At 40.9% G+C, this 26,519-nt stretch overlaps 1 non-coding gene across 1 annotated transcript; it reads right to left on the bottom strand.

The window, feature by feature from the left end:
• Nucleotides 1-8,321: 8,321 nt before the first annotated feature.
• Nucleotides 8,322-8,428, bottom strand: LOC148294235 (small nucleolar RNA R71). The gene has a single exon (XR_015836184.1). It is a non-coding gene; the product is annotated as a small nucleolar RNA R71 (small nucleolar RNA).
• Between the last annotated feature and the right edge of the window lie 18,091 nt (nucleotides 8,429-26,519).

Genomic DNA, 26,519 nt, shown 5'->3' with positions numbered 1-26,519 from the left:
CAGTTCGTTCCTAATTGGGGTGGTAGGTGTATTCCATACATCTAGAGATTGGATTTCACTCAAAACTCCCCATATGACTCCTCCCACCATATTATGATGTTGCCCAAGTTTTGGGCTCGATCCGAAATCAATAGGTGTGAGAAATTGGTCAATTCAATTTCAACGACAGTTCGTTCCTAATCGGAGTAGTTGTTGTATTCCATACTTCTAGCGATTGGATTTCACTCAAAACTCACCTAATGACTCCTCCCACCAGATTATGATGTTGCCCAAGTTTTGGACTCGATCCGAAATCAATAGATGTGAGAAATTGGACAATTCAAGTTCAACGGCAGTTCATTCCTAATTGGAGTGGTTGCTGTATTCCATACTTCTAGCGATTGGATTTCACTCAAAACTCACCAAATGACTCCTCCCACCAGATTATGATGTTGCCCAAGTTTTGGGCTCGATCCGAAATCAATAGGTGTGAGAAATTGGACAATTCAAGTTCAACGGCAGTTCGTAGCTAGTTGGAGTGGGTGGTGTATTCCATACTTCTAGCGATTGGATTTCACTCAAAACTCACCAAATGACTCCTCCCACCATATTATGATGTTGCCCAAGCTTTGGGCTCGATCCGAAATCAATAGGGGTGAGAAATTGGACAATTCAAGTTCAACGGTAGTTCGTTCCTAATTGGAGTGGTTGGTGTATTCCATACTTCTAACGATTGGATTTCACTCAAAACTCACCAAATGACTCCCCCCACCATATTATTATGTTGCCCAAGTTTTGGGCTCGATCCGAAATCAATAGGTGTTCCAAATTGGACAATTCAAGTTCAACGGCAGTTCGTTCCTAATTGGAGTGGTTGGTGTATTCCATACTTCTAGCAATTGGATTTCACTCAAAACTCACCAAATGACTCCTCCCACCAGATTATGATGTTGCCCAAGTTTTGGGGTCGATCCGAAATCAATGGGTGTGAGAAATTGGTCAATTCAAGTTCAACAGCGGTTCGTTCCTAATTGGAGTGGTTGGTGTATTGCATACTTCTAGCGATTGGATTTCACTCAAAACTCACCAAGTGACTCCTCCCACCATATTATGATGTTGCCCAAGTTTTGGGCTCGATCAGAAATCAATAGGTGTTCCAAATTGGACAATTCAAGTTCAACGGCAGTTCGTTCCTAATTGGAGTGGTTGGTGTATTCCATACTTCTAGCGATTGGATTTCACTCAAAACTCACCAAATGACTCCTCCCACCATATTATGATGTTGCCCATGTTTTGGGCTCGATCCGAGATCAATAGGTGTTCCAAATTGAACAATTCAAGTTCAACGGCAGTTCGTTCCTAATTGGAGTGGTTGCTGTATTCCATACTTCTAGCGATTGGATTTCACTCAAAACTCACCAAATGACTCCTCCCACCATATTATGAGGTTGCCCAAGTTTTGGGCTCGATCCGAAATCAATAGGTGTTCCAAATTGGACAATTCAAGTTCAACGGCAGTTCATTCCTAATTGGGGTGGTAGGTGTATTCCATACATCTAGCGATTGGATTTCACTCAAAACTCCCCATATGACTCCTCCCACCAGATTATGATGTTGCCCACGTTTTGGGCTCGATCCGAAATCAATAGGTGTGAGAAATTGGTCAATTCAATGTCAACGACAGTTCGTTCCTAATCGGAGTAGTTGTTGTATTCCATACTTCTAGCGATTGGATTTCACTCAAAACTCACCAAATGACTCCTCCCACCAGATTATGATGTTGCCCAAGTTTTGGGCTCGATCCGAAATCAATAGGTGTGAGAAATTGGACAATTCAAGTTCAACGGCAGTTCGTTCCAAATTGGAGTGGTTGCTGTATTCCATACTTCTAGCGATTGGATTTCACTCAAAACTCACCAAATGACTCCTCCCACCAGATTATGATGTTGCCCAAGTTTTCGGCTCGATCCGAAATCAATAGGTGTGAGAAATTGGACAATTCAAGTTCAGCGGCAGTTCGTTCCTAATTGGAGTGGTTGCTGTATTCCATACTTCTAGCGATTGGATTTCACTGAAAACTCACCAAATGACTCCTCCCACCAGATTATGATGTTGCCCAAGTTTTGGGCTCGATCCGAAATCAATAGGTGTGAGAAATTGGACAATTCAAGTTCAACGGCAGTTCGTTCCTAATTGGAGTGGTTGCTGTATTCCATACTTCTAGCGATTGGATTTCACTCAAAACTCACCAAATGACTCCTCCCACCATATTATGAGGTTGCCCAAGTTTTGGGCTCGATCCGAAATCAATAGGTGTTCCAAATTGGACAATTCAAGTTCAACGGCAGTTCGTTCCTAATTGGGGTGGTAGGTGTATTCCATACTTCTAGCGATTGGATTTCACTCAAAACTCCCCATATGACTCCTCCCACCAGATTATGATGTTGCCCAAGTTTTGGGCTCGATCCGAAATCAATAGGTGTGAGAAATTGGTCAATTCAATTTCAACGACAGTTCGTTCCTAATCGGAGTAGTTGTTGTATTCCATACTTCTAGCGATTGGATTTCACTCAAAACTCACCAAATGACTCCTCCCACCAGATTATGATGTTGCCCAAGTTTTGGGCTCAATCCGAAATCAATAGGTGTGAGAAATTGGACAATTCAAGTTCAACGGCAGTTCGTTCCAAATTGGAGTGGTTGCTGTATTCCATACTTCTAGCGATTGGATTTCACTCAAAACTCACCAAATGACTCCTCCCACCAGATTATGATGTTGCCCAAGTTTTCGGCTCGATCCGAAATCAATAGGTGTGAGAAATTGGACAATTCAAGTTCAACGGCAGTTCGTTCCGAATTGGAGTGGGTGGTGTATTCCATACTTCTAGCAATTGGATTTCACTCAAAACTCACCAAATGACTCCTCCCACCATATTATGATGTTGCCCAAGATTTGGGCTCGATCCGAAATCAATAGGGGTGAGAAATTGGACAATTCAAGTTCAACGGCAGTTCGTTCCTAATTGGAGTGGTTGGTGTATTCCATACTTCTAACGATTGGATTTCACTCAAAACTCACCAAATGACTCGTCCCACCATATTATTATGTTGCCCAAGTTTTGGGCTCAATCCGAAATCAATAGGTGTTCCAAATTGGACAATTCAAGTTCAACGGCAGTTCGTTCCTAATTGGAGTGGTTGGTGTATTCCATACTTCTAGCGATTGGATTTCACTCAAAACTCACCAAATGACTCCTCCCACCAGATTATGATGTTGCCCAAGTTTTGGGCTCGATCCGAAATCAATGGGTGGGAGAAATTGGTCAATTCAAGTTCAACGGCAGTTCGTTCCTAATTGGAGTGGTTGGTGTATTGCATACTTCTAGCGATTGGATTTCACTCAAAACTCACCAAGTGACTCCTCCCACCATATTGTGATGTTGCCCAAGTTTTGGGCTCGATCCGAAATCAATAGGTGTTCCAAATTGGACAATTCAAGGTCAACGGCAGTTCGTTCCTAATTGGAGTGGTTGCTGTATTCCATACTTCTAGCGATTGGATTTCACTCAAAACTCACCAAATGACTCCTCCCACCAGATTATGATGTTTCCCAAGTTTGGGGCTCGGTCCGAAATCAATAGGTGTGAGAAATTGGACAATTCATGTTCAACGGCGGTTTGTTCCTAATTGGAGTGGTTGCTGTATTCCATACTTCTAGCGATTGGATTTCACTCAAAACTCACCAAATGACTCCTCTCACCATATTATGATGTTGCCCAAGTTTGGGGCTCGATCCGAAATCAATAGGTGTGAGAAATTGGACAATTCAAGTTCAACGGCAGTTCGTTCCTAGTTGGAGTGGTTGGTGTATTCCATACCTCTAGCGATTGGATTTCACCCAAAATTCACCAAATGACCCCTCCCACCAGATTATCATGTTGGCCAGGTTTTGGGCTCGATCCGAAATCAATAGGTGTTCCAAATTCGACAGTTCAAGTTCAACGGCAGTTCGTTCCTAATTGGAGTGGTTGGTGTATGCCATACTTCTAGCGATTGGATTTCACTCAAAACTCACCAAATGACTCCTCCCACCATATTATGATGTTGCCCATGTTTTGGGCTCGATCCGAAATCAATAGGTGTGAGAAATTGGACAATTCAAGTTCAACGGCAGTTCGTTCCTAATTGGAGTGGTTGGTGTATTCCATACTTCTAGCGATTGGATTTCCCTAAAAACTCACCAAATGACTCCTCCCACCATATTATGATGTTGCCCAATTTTTGGGCCCGATCCGAAATCAATAGGTGTGAGAAATTGGTCAATTCAATTTCAACGCCAATTCGTTCCTAATCGGAGTAGTTGTTGTATTCCATACTTCTAGCGATTGGATTTCACCCAAAACTCACCAAATGACTCCTCCCACCATATTATGATGTTGCCCAAGTTTTGGGCTCGATCCGAAATCAATAGGTGTGAGAAATTGGACAATTCAAGTTCAACGGCAGTTCGTTCCTAATTGGAGTGGTTGGTGTATTCCATACTTCTAGCGATTGGATTTCACTAAAAACTCACCAAATGACTCCTCCCACCATATTATGATGTTGCCCAACTTTTGGGCTCGATCCGAAATCAATAGGTGTTCCAAATTGGACAATTCAAGTTCAACGGCAGTTCGTTCCTAATTGGAGTGGTTGGTGTATTCCATAGTTCTAGCGATTGGATTTCACTCAAAACTCACCAAGTGACTCCTCCCACCATATTATGATGTTGCCCAAGTTTTGGGCTCGATCCGAAATCAATAGGTGTTCCAAATTGGACAATTCAAGTTCAACGGCAGTTCTTTCCTAATTGGAGTGGTTGCTGTATTCCATACTTCTAGCGATTGGATTTCACTCAAAACTCACCAAATGACTCCTCCCACCATATTATGATGTTGCCCAAGTTTTGGGCTCGATCCGAAATCAATAGGTGTTCCAAATTGGAGAATTCAAGTTCAACGGCAGTTCGTTCCTAATTGGAGTGGTAGGTGTATTCCATACTTCTAGCAATTGGATTTCACTCAAAACTCGCCAAATGACTCCTCCCACCATATTATGATGTTGCCCAAGTTTTGGGCTCGATCCGAAATCAATAGGTGTTCCAAATTGTACAATTCAAGTTCAACGGCAGTTCGTTCCTAATTGGAGTGGTTGCTGTATTCCATACTTCTAGCGATTGGATTTCACTCAAAACTCACCAAATGACTCCTCCCACCATATTATGATGTTGCCCATGTTTTGGGCTCGATCCGAAATCAATAGGTGTGAGAAATTGGACAATTCAAGTTCAACGGCAGTTCGTTCCTAATTGGAGTGGTTGGTGTATTCCATACTTCTAGCGATTGGATTTCTCTCCAAACTCACCAAATGACTCCTACCACCATATTATGATGTTGCCCAAGTTTGGGGCTGATCGGTTCATAATTGTATATCATTTTGTACCCTTCTAACTTATGATTTGGTTATGTTTTTGAGTTAAACTTGTGCTTTTAATCCTTTTTGTGTTTATCTTTCAGTTAATTGACATTTAGGTAACAATGATGACTTTGGATAGGAAATGATGCAATCCATGCATGTTAAGGCTTGGTTTCGGTGAATGGAAGAAGGGCTTAAAGACAAACACATTTTGGCTACAACTCCTTTCCAGCCCAATTTCGTAGGTCAGCTTCTTGGCCTTGGATCAGCATGCTATGGGGCTTGGATGAGGTGAAGATCTTCATGAAACCTGTTCCAATGGGTGTCTAGTACAACATATCCAAATTTCAGCCCAATTGGACATTTGTGGAGTGCTCAGCCCGCCCAACACTCAACCCTGCTCAGGAGGATTTGCAGCTGCCAGCTTTGTCATGTGCCTCCATGTGCCTCACCCATGCTGCAACTGACTTTGGATCCAACATAATGAGTGAAGTGGGGAGGCATTCCAGCTATGAAAGTCTAAAGGATCAAGTTGGTACATGCTGGAGTTATTATAGAGAAAGCATGTGCATGCATGTAAAGCATAAATGAAATGAAGTCAATTCCAGTCTCTGTTCGGCAGCCAAATTGCAAGGCCCAAACCGCATACTTCTACTACTCCGATGGGAATACTTTCTTCATAGAAGTTGTTCCAATGGGTGTCTACTATAACATATCTAAATTTGAGCCTCATTGGATAAGTTTTGAAACCTCTGGCCTTCCTACACCAAGTCTGGTTCAGAAGACTCGTTTTTGTTCAACAACCAAAAGAAGACCACATGGGTTGGCAGCAAAAGGCAGCCACAATTGATCACCTTTGATCCCATGTGAAGAAAGCTTGAGGTGCAGCAAAAGAAGTATGGGATGGGATTGATTCCAACCACACTAACATAGACAAGATGAAGTGGGAGTTATGGGTTGTATTAAATGAGGAATGGTGGTGTTGGATTTCATCATGATGTTCCTCCCTCTTAGCCCTATAAATAGAGGAGTCTTCAAGCTACAAAATTCACTTCAGCCATCCTCCACACTTCCATCATCCAGAAATCATCCTCATACATTCCCACAACCCCAAACACTCAAGCAATCAACCCAATACTCTAAACTGCCCCAAAATCACCAAAACAGCTCCAGAAAACCTCCCTTCCATTTCCCTACGAATTTCCTCTTTCTCAGCCATCACCACTCACTCAAGCTCATCTCAAATCACCTCCATATCCTTCATACATCCTTCTAGACGTGGAGAAGCTCTTGGAGAAGCATTGGACACTACAAGAACTTCATAAAAGGGTTTTTCTACTCTTATGGCATTCATTATGTTTTCCCATTTCTATTTTAGTTTCTTTTCCATTATGAGTAGCTAAATCCATAACTAGGGCTTCGATGTAACCTAACATGAATATTCTGGGTTTATAAGTTTGGAGTTTCAAGTTTGATTCATGATTCATGTTCTTATTCATTATGCTTATAAGTTAACATGCTTGTTTGAATGATTGATCACCATTAGAACTTGTTTGTTAACTATCTTGGTTTGAATTAAGAGTAGACACCATGCTTTAATTCGAATTGAACTATGAATAGGAAGAGTATGTATGGACATTCGACAACAGGGATTAGATACATGCTTGGTTGTTTAAATTGTTCTTCTATGCTTAATGGGTTCCTAATGCTTAATTTTAGGTTAGACAACAAATGATCAAATTAGGGAATTAGGAACACAAGGTTAGGACCAAACACCATGGCCTAATCATACTTTAGCTAGAATCAATCTTTGAATCTGAATTAGACTTGTTACTTGACTCCATATAACCCAGAATTGAATTGTTATGGTGATTCGAATGCCCTAGTCTCCAAATCTGTTTTCCAACTCTTAAAACCACTCTTTGTTACACTTGTTTATTTGCTTTCATTTGCAATTTCAGTTTGCTCACTTCCTTTCACAATCACAATCACTCTCACTTTAATTTCTGTTTTAGACTTAACTTCCTAACTTCTTGAATTCGGTAATCTACGTACATAACTAATTTGAACTTCTCAGTCTTCGTGGGTACGACCTCGTACTTGTCTTGCTATATTACTAATTGCCCCGTACAGTTGCGAGTTAACATAATAATTAACAACAAATTTTGGCGCCGTTGCCGGGGACTGAACGAAAGTTCTTCCTTGGTTATGTGCCCAAGGTTACCCTATTCTTTTTAGTGTTTCTAATTAATCTAATTTTCTGTTTCAGGTAGTTTATGTCTAAAAGACCGTTCCTTGAACAAGTGAGGTCTTCGTTCCAACGCTCCAGATCTTTGAACGCAGGACCATCGTTGCAACCCAACCGGGTGATCTTTGAAGTTCATAATCGTCTAGAAAGAGAGTTGTCAACTGCAAAAGAGCAAGCTCTTGCCACATTTACAAGTATTGCTCTCCACACTGAACTTCCTGGTTCTTCACCTTCAAATTCGGAAGCAAGTTCAGACCAAGAAGAAGAAGAAGAGATGGCTGCCAATGAGTTCATGGGAGAACTTGATATCCCAACAATTCCAGCATCTCCTTCAAGCATTTTGCTGCCCACTGTAGCTCGAAATTATGAGCTTAAATCTTCTCATCTTAATATGCTGCCTTCCTTTTATGATTTACCTAATGAAGATCCATTAACTCATATAAAGGATATTTTTAATGTTGTGAGTTCTTTTCCCTTGACAGGTGTGACAGAAGATCAACTTCGAATGAGAGTGTTTCCATACACTTTGAAGGATAAGGGGAAATATTGGTTGAATTCTTTGAAGCCTGGTTCACTCACTACATGGGCTGCCATTCAAAAGAAGTTCTTGGAGAAATACTTCTCCACGCAAAAGACCGACATGCTTAGGGATAAGATCTTATTATTTGCACAGCAAGATGATGAATCGTTTTGTGAAGCATGGGAGAGATTCAATGGGCTGCTCAACCAATGTCCTCATCATGGGATTCCATTGAAGCTTCAAATGCGTATGTTTTATAAAGGACTAACCCCTTCTAGTCATAATATAGTCACCAATTTTGCAGGTGGTTCTTTTAAAACCAAAACTCCAGAAGAAACATACGAACTCTTTGAGGAGATAGCAATGGAGACCCAACATACGGATACAAGAGGTAAACGTGTTATTAGTGGTTCTAATGATGCTTCTAGTGTGCAGATTTCAAAACTGGAACAAAAGCTAGATGCTCTTCTTGCATTAAACTCAAGAAGCCCTCCGAAGGAAGTGTGTAGTATTTGCGAAACTCCTGACCATGCTACCATAGCTTGTCCACTTGGGGCTGGATATCCAGAATTTGTGCAAGAGCAAGCTAAGTTGGTAAATTCCTACAACCAAGGTCCAAGAAATGATTCATACTCTCAAAGTTATAATCCAGGTTGGAGGAATCATCCAAACTTTTCATGGAGGAATACTCAGAATCAAGCTAATCCCCCTTCATTCCAAAAGCCACAACAAACATCATCATTGGAGGATATAGTTAAGCAGATGGCAATCAACCAATCCAATTTCCAGCAAACTACACAAGCTACCATTGCCAAATTGGAAGTTCAAATAGGCCAATTAGCTGCTGAAATAACTCAAAGAGCACCTGGGAAATGGCCAAGCCAAACCGAGATCAATCCAAAGAACCAAGAAGCCAAGGCCATTCATGTGCTCAGATCAGGTAAGATCATTGATAGTAAAGTTGATTCTAATCTTTCAAATGATGTTGTGATTGTAGAAGATGAAGAGGAGGAGACCACGGCTACAGAAGGGGAACATCTCAAAACTTCTCAATCTGCTCCTAATGCCAAATCAGATTCTCAGGAATCCAAACAATTCCAATTGCATAGGAGAGATGACAAATTTGTGCCACCACATCTTCAAGAAGATAGATACGTGCCACCCGCTCCATATGTTCCACTGATTCCATTTCCAGGCCGTCTTAAGAAAGCAAAGCAAGATAAGGCTTTTAAAGAGATTTATGATATTTTGAGTAAAGTTAATATCAATTTGCCTTTGCTTGATGTTATTGAACAGATTCCTGCATATGGAAAGTTCATCAAGGACTTGAAAACTCACAAGCTCAATTTCGCTCCAAATGAAGATGTAAAGCTTGACCAGAATGTAAGTGCTGTGTTGCAAAGGAAGCTTCCACCAAAACTAGTTGATCCTGGCAGCTTTGACATTCCCATTAACATTGGAGGCAATAAGGTTGGAAGAGCCATGTTGGACTTGGGAGCAAGTGTCAACCTAATGCCATATTCATTGTATCAAAAGCTTGGCTTAGAAGGGATGAAGAAGACTTCAATACGACTTGAACTAGCTGATCATTCTATAAAATATCCAAAAGGTATTGTAGAAGATATTTTAGTTCAAGTTAATACACTAATTCTCCCTGCTGATTTTGTAGTGATGGACATGGAAGACAATCCAAATGGAGATCATGTTGATCGCATTCTCCTAGGCAGGCCATTCATGGCCACTGCAGACACAGTTATCAAAGTGAAAGATAGCACCCTTTCCATGACTGTTCTGGGTGAAACTGTTGAATTTAAAATGCTTAATGCTCTATCTCAACCTTCTATCTCTCTTGATTCTTGCTTTTCAATTGATGTTGTGGATCATGAGGTTTCTTCCAAAATTTTGCAGAGAAAGTCTAATGATGCTCTAGAAGCTGTCTTAACACAAGAAGAGGAAGATCTTTGTGAACCGGAGTTCCAAGAAGTGGTGGCTGCCTTAGAAGTGTTTCAACCATACCCACCATCCTTTAGGCCACCACTCGAGCCTCTTGGACCATCATCCACGAAATTGGAGCCATCCATTATCACCCCACCAAAGCTAGAACTTAAACCACTGCCCAATCATCTTAAATATACTTATTTGGGTGCTAACGAAACTCTCCCTGTTATAATTGCTGCAGGTCTCACCTCACATGAAGAAGAGAGCTTAATTAAGGTTCTAAAAGAGCATAAAACAGCCATTGGGTGGACCATAGCAGACATCAAAGGAATTAGTCCAAGCATGTGCATGCACCGGATTCTAATGGAAGAAGACAGCAAACCATCCCGTGATGCCCAAAGGAGGCTAAATCCCAACATGAAAGAGGTGGTTAGAGCTGAAGTTTTAAAGCTACTCGATGTAGGAATCATCTACCCAATTTCAGATTCTAAGTGGGTGAGCCCTGTACAAGTTGTTCCGAAGAAGTCCGGAATCACCGTTGTGAAGAATGAGAAGAATGAGATAGTTCCTACACGAACTATCACTGGTTGGAGAGTTTGCATTGATTACAGGAAGTTGAACACATCCACTAGAAAAGATCATTTCCCCTTGCCTTTTATTGATCAAATGCTTGAACGTTTATCTGGCCATGCTTACTATTGTTTTCTTGATGGTTTTTCAGGTTATAATCAAATTCCCATTGCTCCGGAAGACCAAGAGAAAACCACATTCACATGCCCATTTGGTACGTTTGCTTATAGAAGGATGCCATTCGGTTTGTGCAATGCCCCAGCAACTTTCCAAAGATGCATGATGTCAATCTTTTCAGATATGGTGGAACGATTCATTGAGGTATTTATGGATGATTTTTCAGTTTTTGGTTCCTCTTTTGATAATTGTCTTCACCACTTGTCTCTAGTGCTTAAAAGATGCCAGGAAACAAACCTGATTTTGAATTGGGAGAAGTGTCACTTCATGGTGAGACAAGGCATTGTGCTAGGCCATGTGATTTCAAGCAAGGGAATTGAAGTGGATAAAGCCAAGATCGATCTCATCTCAAATATGCCACCCCCTACCTCTGTGAAAGGAATTAGAAGCTTTCTAGGTCATGCTGGATTCTATAGAAGGTTCATCAAAAATTTCTCAAGCATTACAAGGCCATTGTGTAATCTCCTTGCTAAGGATGCTGTTTTTGAGTTTAATGAAGCTTGCATGGAAGCCTTTACTACCTTGAAGAGGGAGCTAACTTCAGCCCCTATTATCATAGCTCCAGATTGGTCTTTACCATTTGAAATAATGTGTGATGCCTCTGACTTTGCTATTGGTGCAGTTTTAGGTCAAAAGAAGAACAAGCTCCCCCATGTGATTCATTATGCTAGCCGGACCTTGAATGATGCTCAAATCAACTACTCCACAACAGAGAAGGAGTTCCTTGCTGTGGTTTTTGCTTTAGAAAAATTTCGTTCTTATCTTGTTGGTTCTAAAGTAATTGTTTATTCTGACCATGCAGCTCTTAGATACTTGCTCACTAAGAAGGATGCAAAACCACGCTTGATTAGATGGATTCTCTTGCTGCAAGAGTTCGATTTGGAAATTCGAGACAAGAAGGGATGTGAGAATGTGGTAGCTGATCATTTGAGCAGAATTGTGGTTGAAGAAAAAGGAGAAGCTGTGCTACCCTTGAATGAGATTTTCCCTGATGAACAACTATATGCTGCCCAAGTCAAAGAACCATGGTATGCTGATTTTGTTAATTATCTTGCTTGTGGTGTTCTTAGAAATGATCTAACTTCTCAGGACAAGAAGAAGTTCTTTTCCATGGTGAAACATTATGTCTGGGATGAACCTTTCTTATTCAAGCATTGCCCGGATCAACTCATCAGAAGATGTGTTCCAGAAGAAGAGCAAGAAAGCATACTTAGGCATAGCCACGAATTGGCTTGTGGAGGTCACTTTGGAGCTAAGAAAACAGCACTTAAAATTCTCCAATCTGGTTTCTTTTGGCCCACTCTATTCAAAGATGCGTTTAATTTTTGTGTTAAGTGTGATAGGTGTCAAAGGATGGGGAACATAAGTCGCAGGAACGAAATGCCATTGAATAGCATACTTGTTGTGGAGCTCTTCGATGTGTGGGGTATTGATTTCATGGGACCATTCCCATCTTCCTTTGGTTGTACTTACATACTTGTTGCTGTTGATTATGTGTCTAAATGGGTGGAAGCCATAGCCACCAAAACCAATGATCATAAGGTGGTGCTCAAGTTCTTGAAGGATAATATTTTCACAAGGTTTGGTACTCCAAGGGCTGTCATTAGTGATGGAGGCAGCCACTTCTGTAACAAGCCATTCGAAGCACTCATGAAGAAGTACAACATCACCCATCGAGTCTCTACACCATATCATCCGCAAACTTCTGGTCAAGTGGAAATAAGCAATAGAGAAATTAAGCACATCCTGGAGAAGGTGGTGAACAATACAAGGAAAGATTGGGCAGCCAAGCTCAATGATTCATTATGGGCTTATAGGACTGCATATAAGACTCCCATTGGGATGAGCCCTTATCATCTTGTGTTTGGGAAAGCTTGTCACCTGCCAATGGAGCTTGAACACAATGCTTTTTGGGCCATCAAGAAGTTAAATTTTGATCTAGACAAGGCAGGCCATGCAAGAAAGTTTCAGCTCAATGAATTGGAAGAAATTAGACATGAGTCTTATGAGAATGCAAAGCTTTACAAAGAACGAACCAAGAGTTACCATGACAGAAACATTCAACGGAAAGAGTTCTCCAAAGGTATGTCAGTTCTTTTGTTTAACTCACGATTGCGTCTCTTTCCAGGAAAATTGAAGTCTAGATGGCAAGGCCCATTCACCGTGGTCAATGTTTCTCCCTATGGAGCTGTGGAGATTCAAAACCCTAAAGACGGCTCAACTTTCAAAGTAAATGGACAACGTTTAAAGCCATTCTATGAGGGAATCTCAGCTGGCATTCAAACAGGCCATGTGGTGGATCAACTTCCCTTTGTACCATCAACTTAGCTGATCACATAATGTCTTGCCAAGACAGTAACTAAGGCGCTTCTTGGGAGGCAACCCATGTGTTCAAGAAGAAGGTGCTTGGTAGCAATCGACCTAATCGCATCAAGGGGGAGCATTTCTATCCTTTCTCTTTACTTGTTTTGTTTTTATTTTAGTCATTTTAAGTTTCTGTTTCTTTAAATAATTTTTTTTCATATGAGCTAACTTTGGGTAACCCCAGTGAGCACCTCCGTCAATACAGTGTCTAGGAGTTCTTTAGGCGACACCTTCGGTGTCTAAGAAGTTTGGGTTTTAAGCGGGACCATTGTGACCCCTCCAACCTTCCCGGATCCCCTGGCTGTGTTTTCTGAGGCCCTTAACTGGTCATCCGTGAGTTGCTTGTATATTTGTGTTTTTTTTTTTTTTTTTTCTTCTAAACTTTTTCTTAACTTTTCCCTTTATCATTTACTTGTTCTCAATCATCTTTACTTTGCTTTAACATTGAGGACAATGTTCAATTCAGGTCTGGGGGGAAGGTTTTCAAATTTCATTCATTTGTGTTTTCAATTTTTCGTTCATTTGTCACTAATTTTTTTTTTTTTTTTTTTTTTAATGTCATACAATCGATGCTATGGAGCTGCCATTGAGGTTTTCATATCAGAATTTTGCACTTCACAAAGCTTTGGCTCCTAGAATTCTGGTGGCTAAAGTACCATGCTCAAATTCTCGAAGGAGAATAGTGGAGACTACCCTAGTGAGCTATATTGAGCCCAATTGCTTTCTTGAGAGGGTTTAAAGTGTTTCTATTTCTCATCCCAATTTATTTTCTTCATTTCACTCTAAATGATCTCATTATTCCATTTTGATTGAATACTAAGGATGATTCTCTTTTGCAGATATCATGTGCTTGCTCTCATTCATGAATGAACTCATTGAAGTGATGCTAGGCTATGTGTGCATAACCATTCGATGTGCTTTCTTTTCACCCTACCTATATGTGTGTTCCATCAACCCTCTTGAAGCCAAACACTTAAAGCCTTTTCTTCTATCACCCTCATCATTTCCCTACCTTTGTATCTCAATCTGAGATACTTCACCTATTGTAGCCATACCCTATAGCTTAGAAATATACCAAGGTGTGCCAAGATAAAGTTTGAAGCAAGGAAGTTGCTGCCATGTGCCTAAATGAAAGATGGTGTGATTCTGTGCAATGAAGTTAATGAAGATGCAGATCAAATCAACGAAGATGAAAGTGTTTCGATTTGATCTAAGTGTAAAAAAAAAAAAATAATAAATAAATAAATAAAGTCTATGCCAGGTGGTACCATGAAGTTTGCAGCCATGCCATTATAAGTCAATGCTACCTTGCAGATCAATGAAGAATGCAACCTTGGTATGTTCTTAAGTTACCTGTTTTTCCTTCCAATTCTTCCATTTCCCCTAACCTTACCTTTCATTACAAACCTTGTGAAAGACCTAGCTAATCTTTGAGGATGTATTCATGGGTGCTGGTAGGTATGTGTGTATCTCTATTCTTAGTATTTGATTCCCTTCATGAGATCTAACCAAATATTGTGCTTCTATTTCATATACTCACTTAAGCTTGTTTGAGAGAATAAAACCATTGGTTCTGAGTGATTGAGTGTTATCTGTGAGAATTAGAGTCGAAGCATGTTCTTTATTCAAGGTTTGAGTGTGCTTGCTTTGAAACCGTGTGCCTTTGAGCTATAGCTTCCACATTACACACTGATTGATCACCTATCTTGGCAACTCTACGGTGTTGGAGGTATGACTAAAGTTTTCTTTCGTTCTCATTAGTTGATTTCAAGTTTTACTAACCACTTTGTTTTGTAGAGTTAGTAATGCGTTTGTGGGTATCGTTTCTGTTAAACCCTCAGGAGACACAACTCCTCCTACTAGGGATGCCTAGAGGTTTAAAGGCTTGTTGCATACGCTCAATGCAATCGAGTTACCTACGAAAGTGGTTTAGTTAACTTTTTGTTTTTAACTTTGTTTTGTGTTGTTTTGCTCGAGGACTAGCAAAATCTAGGTTTGGGGGTATTTGATCGGTTCATAATTGTATATCATTTTGTACCCTTCTAACTTATGATTTGGTTATGTTTTGAGTTAAACTTGTGCTTTTAATCCTTTTTGTGTTTATCTTTCAGTTAATTGATATTTAGGTAACAATGATGACTTTGGATAGGAAATGATGCAATCCATGCATGTTAAGGCTTGATTTGGGTGAATGGAAGAAGGGCTTAAAGACAAACACATTTTGGCTACAACTCCTTTCCAGCCCAATTTCGTAGGTCAGCTTCTTGGCCTTGGATCAGAATGCTATGGGGCTTGGATGAGGTGAAGATCTTCATGAAACTTGTTCCAATGGGTGTCTAGTACAACATATCCAAATTTCAGCCCAATTGGACATTTGTGGAGTGCTCAGCCCGCCCAACACTCAACCCTGCTCAGGAGGATTTGCAGCTGCCAGCTTTGTCATGTGCCTCCATGTGCCTCACCCATGCTGCAACTGACTTTGGATCCAACATAATGAGTGAAGTGGGGAGGCATTCCAGCTATGAAAGTCTAAAGGATCAAGTTGGTACATGCTGGAGTTATTATAGAGAAAGCATGTGCATGCATGTAAAGCATAAATGAAATGAAGTCAATTCCAGTCTCTGTTCGGCAGCCAAATTGCAAGGCCCAAACCGCATACTTCTACTACTCCGATGGGAATACTTTCTTCATAGAAGTTGTTCCAATGGGTGTCTACTATAACATATCTAAATTTGAGCCCCATTGGATAAGTTTTGAAACCTCTGGCCTTCCTAAACCAAGTCTGGTTCAGAAGACTCGTTTTTGTTCAACAACCAAAAGAAGACCACATGGGTTGGCAGCAAAAGGCAGCCACAATTGATCACCTTTGATCCCATGTGAAGAAAGCTTGAGGTGCAGCAAAAGAAGTATGGGATGGGATTGATTCCAACCACACTAACATAGACAAGATGAAGTGGGAGTTATGGGTTGTATTAAATGAGGAATGGTGGTGTTGGATTTCATCATGATGTTCCTCCCTCTTAGCCCTATAAATAGAGGAGTCTTCAAGCTACAAAATTCACTTCAGCCATCCTCCACACTTCCATCATCCAGAAATCATCCTCATACATTCCCACAACCCCAAACACTCAAGCAATCAACCCAATACTCTAAACTGCCCCAAAATCACCAAAACAGCTCCAGAAAACCTCCCTTCCATTTCCCTACGAATTTCCTCTTTCTCAGCCATCACCACTCACTCAAGCTCATCTCAAATCACCTCCATATCCTTCATACATCCTTCTAGACGTGGAGAAGCTCTTGGAGAAGCATTGGACACTACAAGAACTTCATAAAAGGGTTTTTCTACTCTTATGGCATTCATTATGTTTTCCCATTTCTATTTTAGTTTCTTTTCCATTATGAGTAGCTAAATCCATAACTAGGGCTTCGATGTAACCTAACATGAATATTCTGGGTTTATAAGTTTGGAGTTTCAAGTTTGATTCATGATTCATGTTCTTATTCATTATGCTTATAAGTTAACATGCTTGTTTGAATGATTGATCACCATTAGAACTTGTTTGTTAACTATCTTGGTTTGAATTAAGAGTAGACACCATGCTTTAATTCGAATTGAACTATGAATAGGAAGAGTATGTATGGACATTCGACAACAGGGATTAGATACATGCTTGGTTGTTTAAATTGTTCTTCTATGCTTAATGGGTTCCTAATGCTTAATTTTAGGTTAGACAACAAATGATCAAATTAGGGAATTAGGAACACAAGGTTAGGACCAAACACCATGGCCTAATCATACTTTAGCTAGAATCAATCTTTGAATCTGAATTAGACTTGTTACTTGACTCCATATAACCCAGAATTGAATTGTTATGGTGATTCGAATGCCCTAGTCTCCAAATCTGTTTTCCAACTCTTAAAACCACTCTTTGTTACACTTGTTTATTTGCTTTCATTTGCAATTTCAGTTTGCTCACTTCCTTTCACAATCACAATCACTCTCACTTTAATTTCTGTTTTAGACTTAACTTCCTAACTTCTTGAATTCGGTAATCTACGTACATAACTAATTTGAACTTCTCAGTCTTCGTGGGTACGACCTCGTACTTGTCTTGCTATATTACTAATTGCCCCGTACAATTGCGAGTTAACATAATAATTAACAACAATACACCAACCACTCCAACTAGGAACTTGAATTGTCCAATTTCTCACACCTATTGATTTCGGATCGAAGCCAAAACTTGGGCAACATCATAATATGGTGGGAGGTGTCATTTGGTGAGTTTTGAGTGAAATCCAATCGCTAGAAGTATGGAATACACCACTCCAATTAGGAAAGAACTGCCGTTGAACTTGAATTGCCCAGTTTGGAACACCTATTGATTTCGGATCGAGCCCAAAACTTGGGCAACATCATAATATGGTGGGAGGAGTCATTTGGTGAGTTTTGAGTGAAATCCAATCGCTAGAAGTATGGAATAAACTAACCACTCCAATTAGGAACGAACTGCCGTTGAACTTGAATTGTCCAATTTCTCACACCTTTTGATTTCCGATCGAGCCCAAAACTTGGGCAACATGATAATATGGTGGGAGGAGTCAATTGGTGAGTTTTGAGAGAAATCCAATCGCTAGAAGTATGGAATACACCAACCACTCCAATTAGGAACGAACTGCCGTTGAACTTGAATTGTCCAATTTCTCACACCTATTGATTTCGGATCGAGCCCAAAACTTGGGCAACATCATAATATGGTGGGAGGAGTCATTTGGTGAGTTTTGAGAGAAATCCAATCGCTAGAAGTATGGAATACACCAACCACTCCAATTAGGAACGAACTGCCGTCGAACTTGAATTGTCCAATTCCTCACACCTGTTGATTTCGGATTGAGCCCAAAACTTGGGCAACATGAAAATATGGTGGGAGGAGTCATTTGGTGAGTTTGGAGTGAAATCCAATCGCTAGAAGTATGGAATACACCACCACTCCAACTAGGAACTTGAATTGTCCAATTTCTCACACCTATTGATTTCGGATCGAAGCCAAAACTTGGGCAACATCATAATATGGTGGGAGGTGTCATTTGGTGAGTTTTGAGTGAAATCCAATCGCAAGAAGTATGGAATACACCAACCACTCCAATTAGGAACGAACTGCCGTTGAACTTGAATTGCCCAGTTTGGAACACCTATTGATTTCGGATCGAGCCCAAAACTTGGGCAACATCATAATATGGTGGGAGGAGTCATTTGGTGAGTTTTGAGTGAAATCCAATCGCTAGAAGTATGGAATAAACTAACCACTCCAATTAGGAACGAACTGCCGTTGAACTTGAATTGTCCAATTTCTCACACCTTTTGATTTCGGATCGAGCCCAAAACTTGGGCAACATGATAATATGGTGGGAGGAGTCAATTGGTGAGTTTTGAGAGAAATCCAATCGCTAGAACTATGGAATACACCAACCACTCCAATTAGGAACGAACTGCCGTTGAACTTGACTTGTCCAATTTCTCACACCTATTGATTTCGGATCGAGCCCAAAACTTGGGCAACATCATAATATGGTGGGAGGAGTCATTTGGTGAGTTTTGAGAGAAATCCAATCGCTAGAAGTATGGAATACACCAACCACTCCAATTAGGAACGAACTGCCGTCGAACTTGAATTGTCCAATTTCTCACACCTGTTGATTTCGGATCGAGCCCAAAACTTGGGCAACATGATAATATGGTGGGAGGAGTCATTTGGTGAGTTTGGAGTGAAATCCAATCGCTAGAAGTATGGAATACTCCAACCACTCCAACTAGGAACTTGAATTGTCCAATTTCTCACACCTATTGATTTCGGATCGAAGCCAAAACTTGGGCAACATCATAATATGGTGGGAGGTGTCATTTGGTGAGTTTTGAGAAAAATCCAATCGCTCGAAGTATGGAATACACCAACCACTCCAATTAGGAACGAACTGCCGTTGAACTTGAATTGTCCAATTTCTCACACCTATTGATTTCGGATCGAGCCCAAAACTTGGGCAACATCATAATATGGTGGGAGGAGTCATTTGGTGAGTTTTGAGAGAAATCCAATCGCTAGAAGTATGGAATACACCAACCACTCCAATTAGGAACGAACTGCCGTCGAACTTGAATTGTCCAATTTCTCACACCAATTGATTTCGGATCGAGCCCAAAACTTGGGCAACATGATAATATGGTGGGAGGAGTCATTTGGTGAGTTTGGAGTGAAATCCAATCGCTAGAAGTATGGAATACACCAACCACTCCAACTAGGAACTTGAATTGTCCAATTTCTCACACCTATTGATTTCGGATCGAAGCCAAAACTTGGGCAACATCATAATATGGTGGGAGGTGTCATTTGGTGAGTTTTGAGTGAAATCCAATCGCTAGAAGTAAGGAATACACCAACCACTCCAATTAGGAACGAACTGCCGTTGAACTTGAATTGCCCAGTTTGGAACACCTATTGATTTCGGATCGAGCCCAAAACTTGGGCAACATCATAATATGGTGGGAGGAGTCAATTGGTGAGTTTTGAGTGAAATCCAATCGCTAGAAGTATGGAATACACCAACCACTCCAATTAGGAACGAACTGCTGTTGTACTTGAATTGTCCGATTTGGAACACCAATTGATTTCGGATCGAGCCCAAAACTTGGGCAACATCATAATATGGTGGGAGGTGTCATTTGGTGAGTTTTGAGAGAAATCCAATCGCTAGAAGTATGGAATACACCAACCACTCCAATTAGGAACGAACTGCCGTTGAACTTGAATTGTCCAATTTCTCACACCAATTGATTTTGGATCGAGCCCAAAACTTGGGCAACATCATAATATGGTGGGAGGAGTCATTTGGTGAGTTTTGAGTGAAATCCAATCGCTAGAAGTATGGAATACACCAACCACTCCAATTAGGAACGAACTGCCTTTGAACTTGAATTGTCCAATTTCTCACACCTATTGATTTCGGATCGAGCCCAAAACTTGGGCAACATCATCATATGGTGGGCGTAGTCATTTGGTGAGTTTTGAGTGAAATCCAATCCCTAGAAGTATGGAATAAACTAACCACTCTAATTAGGAACGAACTGCCGTTGAACTTGAATTGTCAAATTTGGAACACCTATTGACTTGGGATCGAGCCCAAAACTTGGGCAACATCATAATATGGTGGGAGGAGTCATTTGGTGAGTTTTGAGTGAAATCCAATCGCTAGAAGAATGGAATACACCAACCACTCCAATTAGGAACGAACTGTCGTCGAACTTGAATTGTCCAATTTCTCACACCTATTGATTTCGGTTCGAGCCCCAAACTTGGGCAATATGATAATATGGTGGGAGGAGTCATTTGGTAAGTTTTGAGTGAAATCCAATCTCTAGAAGTATGGAATACAACAACCACTCCAATTAGGAACGAACTGCCGTTGAACTTGAATTGTCCAATTTGGAACACCTATTGATTTCGGATCGAGCCCAAAACATGGGCAACATCATAATATGGTGGGAGGAGTCATTTGGTGAGTTTGGAGTGAAATCCAATCGCTAGAAGTATGGAATACACCAACCACTCCAATTTGGAACGAACTGCCGTTGAACTTGAATTGTCCAATTTCTCACACCTATTGATTTCGAATCGAGCCCAAAACTTGGGCAACATCATAATATGGTGGGAGGAGTCATTTGGTGAGTTTTAAGAGAAATCCAATCGCTAGAAATATGGAATACACCAACCACTCCAATTAGGAACGAACTGGCGTTGAACTTGAATTGTCCAATTTGGAACACCTATTGATTTCGGATCGAGCCCAAAACTTGGGCAACAACATAATTTGGTGCGAGGTGTCATTTGGTTAGTTTTGAGTGAAATCCAATAGCTAGAAGTATGGAATACACCAACCACTCCAATTAGGAACGAACTGCCGTTGAACTTGAATTGTCCAATTTCTCACACCTATTGATTTCAGATCGAGCCCAAAACTTGGGCAACATCATAATATGGTGGGAGGAGTCATTTGGTGAGTTTTGAGTGAAATCCAACAGCTAGAAGTATGGAATACACCAACCACACCAATTAGGAACGAACTGCCGTTGAACTTGAATTGTCCAATTTCTCACACCTATTGATTTCGAATCGAGCCCAAAACTTGGGCAACATCATAATATGGTGGGAGGAGTCATTTGGTGAGTTTTGAGTGAAATCCAACAGCTAGAAGTATGGAATACACCAACCACACCAATTAGGAACGAACTGCCGTTGAACTTGAATTGTCCAATTTCTCACACCTATTGATTTCGAATCGAGCCCAAAACTTGGGCAACATCATAATATGGTGGGAGGAGTCATTTGGTGAGTTTTAAGAGAAATCCAATCGCTAGAAATATGGAATACACCAACCACTCCAATTAGGAACGAACTGGCGTTGAACTTGAATTGTCCAATTTGGAACACCTATTGATTTCGGATCGAGCCCAAAACTTGGGCAACATCATAATATGGTGGGAGGAGTCATTTGGTGAGTTTTGAGTGAAATCCAATCGCTAGAAGTATGGAATACACCAACCACTCCAATTAGGAACGAACTGCCGTTGAACTTGAATTGTCCAATTTCTCACACCTATTGATTTCGGATCGAGCCCCAAACTTGGGCAACGTCATAATATGGTGGGAGGAGTTATTTGGTGAGTTTTGAGTGAAATCCAATTGCTGGAAGTATGGAATACACCAACCACTCCAATTAGGAACGAACTGCCGTTGAACTTGAATTGTCCAATTTCGAACACCAATTGATTTCGGATCGAGCCCTAAACTCGGGCAACATCATAATATGGTGGGAGGAGTCATTTGGTTAGTTTTGAGTGAAATCCAATCGCTAGAAGTATGGAATACACCAACCACTCCAATTAGGAACGAACTGCCGTTGAACTTGAATTGTCCAATTTCTCACACCTATTGATTTCTGATCGAGCCCCAAACTTGGGCAAAATCATAATATGGTGGGAGGAGTCATTTGGTGAGTTTTGAGTGAAATCCATTCGCTAGAAGTATGGAAGACACCAACCACTCGAATTAGGAACGAACTGCCGTTGAACTTGAATTGTCCAATTTCTCACACCTATTGATTTCGGATCGAGCCCAAAGCTTGGGCAAGATAATAATATGGTGGGAGGAGTCATTTGGTGAGTTTTGAGTGAAATCCAATCACTAGAAGTATGGAATACACCAACCACTACAATTAGGAACGAACTGCCGTTGAACTTGAATTGTCCAATTTCTCACACCTATTGATTTCTGATCGAGCCCCAAACTTGGGCAAAATCATAATATGGTGGGAGGAGTCTTCTGGTGAGTTTTGAGTGAAATCCAATCGCAAGAAGTATGGAATACACCAACCACTCCAATTAGGAACGAACTGCCGTTGAACTTGAATTGTCCAATTTCTCACACCAATTGATTTCGGATCGAGCCCCAAACTTGGGTAAAATCATAATATGGTGGGAGGAGTCATTTGGTGAGTTTTGAGTGAAATCCAATCGCTAGAAGTATGGAATACACCAACCACTCCAATTAGGAACGAACTGCCGTTGAACTTGAATTGTCCAATTTGGAACACCTATTGATTTCGGATCGAGCCCAAAACATGGGCAACATCATAATATGGTGGGAGGAGTCATTTGGTGAGATTTGAGTGAAATCCAATCGCTAGATGTATGGAATACTCCAACCACTCCAGTTAGGAACGAACAGCCGTTGAACTTGAATTGTCCAATTTGGAACACCTATTGATTTCGGATCGAGCCCAAAACTTGGGCAACATCATAATATGGTGGGAGGAGTCATTTGGTTAGTTTTGAGTGAAATCCAGTCGCTAGAAGTATGGAATACAACAACTACTCCGATTAGGAACGAACTGTAGTTGAAATTGAATTGACCAATTTCTCACACCTATTCAATTCGGATCGAGCCCCAAACTTGGGCAACATCGTAATATGGAGGAGTCATTTGCTGAGTTCTGACTGAAATCCAACCGCTAGAAGTATGGAATACACCAACCACTCCAATTAGGAACGAACTACCAATGCACTTGAATTGTCCAATTTCTCACACCTATTGATTTCGGATCGAACCCAAAACTTGGGCAACATCATAATATGGTGGGAGGAGTCATTTCGTGAGTTTTGAGTGAAATCCATTCGCTAGAAGTATGGAAGACACCAACCACTCGAATTAGGAACGAACTGCCGTTGAACTTGAATTGTCCAATTTCTCACACCTATTGATTTCGGATCGAGCCCAAAGCTTGGGCAAGATAATAATATGGTGGGAGGAGTCATTTGGTGAGTTTTGAGTGAAATCCAATCACTAGAAGTATGGAATACACCAACCACTACAATTAGGAACGAACTGCCGTTGAACTTGAATTGTCCAATTTCTCACACCTATTGATTTCTGATCGAGCCCCAAACTTGGGCAAAATCATAATATGGTGGGAGGAGTCTTCTGGTGAGTTTTGAGTGAAATCCAATCGCAAGAAGTATGGAATACACCAACCACTCCAATTAGGAACGAACTGCCGTTGAACTTGAATTGTCCAATTTCTCACACCAATTGATTTCGGATCGAGCCCCAAACTTGGGTAAAATCATAATATGGTGGGAGGAGTCATTTGGTGAGTTTTGAGTGAAATCCAATCGCTAGAAGTATGGAATACACCAACCACTCCAATCAGGAACGAACTGCCGTTGAACTTGAATTGTCCAATTTGGAACACCTATTGATTTCGGATCGAGCCCAAAACATGGGCAACATCATAATATGGTGGGAGGAGTCATTTGGTGAGATTTGAGTGAAATCCAATCGCTAGATGTATGGAATACTCCAACCACTCCAGTTAGGAACGAACAGCCGTTGAACTTGAATTGTCCAATTTGGAACACCTATTGATTTCGGATCGAGCCCAAAACTTGGGCAACATCATAATATGGTGGGAGGAGTCATTTGGTTAGTTTTGAGTGAAATCCAGTCGCTAGAAGTATGGAATACAACAACTACTCCGATTAGGAACGAACTGTAGTTGAAATTGAATTGACCAATTTCTCACACCTATTCAATTCGGATCGAGCCCCAAACTTGGGCAACATCGTAATATGGAGGAGTCATTTGCTGAGTTCTGACTGAAATCCAACCGCTAGAAGTATGGAATACACCAACCACTCCAATTAGGAACGAACTACCAATGCACTTGAATTGTCCAATTTCTCACACCTATTGATTTCGGATCGAACCCAAAACTTGGGCAACATCATAATATGGTCGGAGGAGTCATTTCGTGAGTTTTGAGTGAAATCCAATCGCTAGAAGTATGGAATACACCAACCACTCCTATTAGGAACGAACTGCCGTTCAAATTTAATTGTCCAATTTCTCACACCTATTGATTTCGGATCGAGCCCCAAACTTGGGCAAAATCATAATATGTTGGGCGGAGTCATTTGGTGAGTTTTGGGTGAAATCCAATCGCTAGAAGTATGGAATACACCAACGACTCCAATTAGGAACGAACTGCCGTTGAACTTGAATTGTCCAATTTCTCACACCTATTGATTTCGGATCGAGCCCCAAACTTGGGCAAAATCATAATATGGTGGGAGGAGTCATTTGGTGAGTTTTGAGTGAAATCCAATCGCTAGAAGTATGGAATACACCAACCACTCCAATTAGGAACGAACTGCCGTTGAACTTGAATTGTCCAATTTGGAACACCTATTGATTTTGGATCGAGCCCCAAACTTGGGCAACATCGTAATATGGTGGGAGGAGTCATTTGGTGAGTTTTGAGTGAAATCCAATCGCTAGAAGTATGGAATACACCAACCACTCCAATTAGGAACGAACTGCCGTTGAACTTGAATTGTCCAATTTCTCACACCTATTGATTTTGGATCGAGCCCAAAACTTGGGCAACATCAAAATATGGTGGGAGGAGTCATTTGGTGAGTTTTGAGTGAAATCCAATCGCTAGAAGTGTGGAATACACGAACCACTCCAGTTAGGAACGAACTGCCGTTGAACTTGAATTTTCCAATTTCTCACACCTATTGATTTCTGATCGAGCCCAAAACTTGGGCAACATCATAATATGGTGGGAGGAGTCATTTGGTGAGATTTGAGTGAAATCCAATCGCTAGAAGTATGGAATACACCAACCACTCCAGTTAGATACGAACTGCCGTAGAACTTGAATTGTCCAATTTGGAACACCTATTGATTTCGGATCGAGCCCAAAACATGGGCAACATCATAATATGGTGGGAGGAGTCATTTGGTGAGTTTTGAGTGAAATCCAATCGCTAGAAGTTTGGAATACACCAACCACTCCAATTAGGAACGAACTGCCGTTGAACTTGAATTGTCCAATTTGGAACACCTATTGATTTCGGATCGAGCCCAAAACTTGGGCAACATCATAATATGGTGGGAGGAGTCATTTGGTGAGTTTTTAGTGAAATCCAATCGCTAGAAGTGTGGAATACACAAACCACTCCAATTAGGAACGAACTACCTTTGAACTTGAATTGTCCAATTTCTCACACCTATTGATTTTGGATCGAGCCCAAAACTTGGGCAACATCATAATTTGGTGGGAGTAGTCATTTGGTTAGTTTTGAGTGAAATCCAATCGCTAGAAGTATGGAATACACCAACCACTCCAATTAGGAACGAACTGCCATTGAACTTGAATTGTCAAATTTGGAACACCTATTGATTTCGGATCGAGCCGAAAACTTGGGCAACATCATAATATGGTGGGAGGAGTCATTTGGTGAGTTTTGAGCGAAATCCAATCGCTAGAAGTATGGAATACACCAACCACTCCAATTAGGAACGAACTGCCGTTGAACTTGAATTGTCCAATTTCTCACACCTATTGATATCGGATCGAGCCCAAAACTTGGGCAACATCATAATATGGTGGGAGGAGTCATTTGGTGAGTTTTGAGTGAAATCCAATCGCTAGAAGTATGGAATACAACAACTACTCCGATTAGGAACGAACTGTAGTTGAAATTGAATTGACCAATTTCTCACACCTATTGATTTCGGATCGAGCCCCAAACTTGGGCAACATCGTAATATGGTGGGAGGAGTCATTTGGTGAGTTTTGACTTAAATCCAATCGCTAGAAGTATGGAATACACCAACCACTCCAATTAGGAACGAACTGCCAATGCAC

The sequence above is a fragment of the Prunus avium genome, chromosome 5 (assembly GCF_965620075.1).
Source record: "Prunus avium chromosome 5, drPruAviu1.hap1.1, whole genome shotgun sequence".
NCBI lineage: Eukaryota > Viridiplantae > Streptophyta > Magnoliopsida > Rosales > Rosaceae > Prunus > Prunus avium.
The sequence above is the reverse complement of the archived record's forward strand: the minus strand, read 5'-3'. Positions and strand labels throughout refer to the sequence as shown.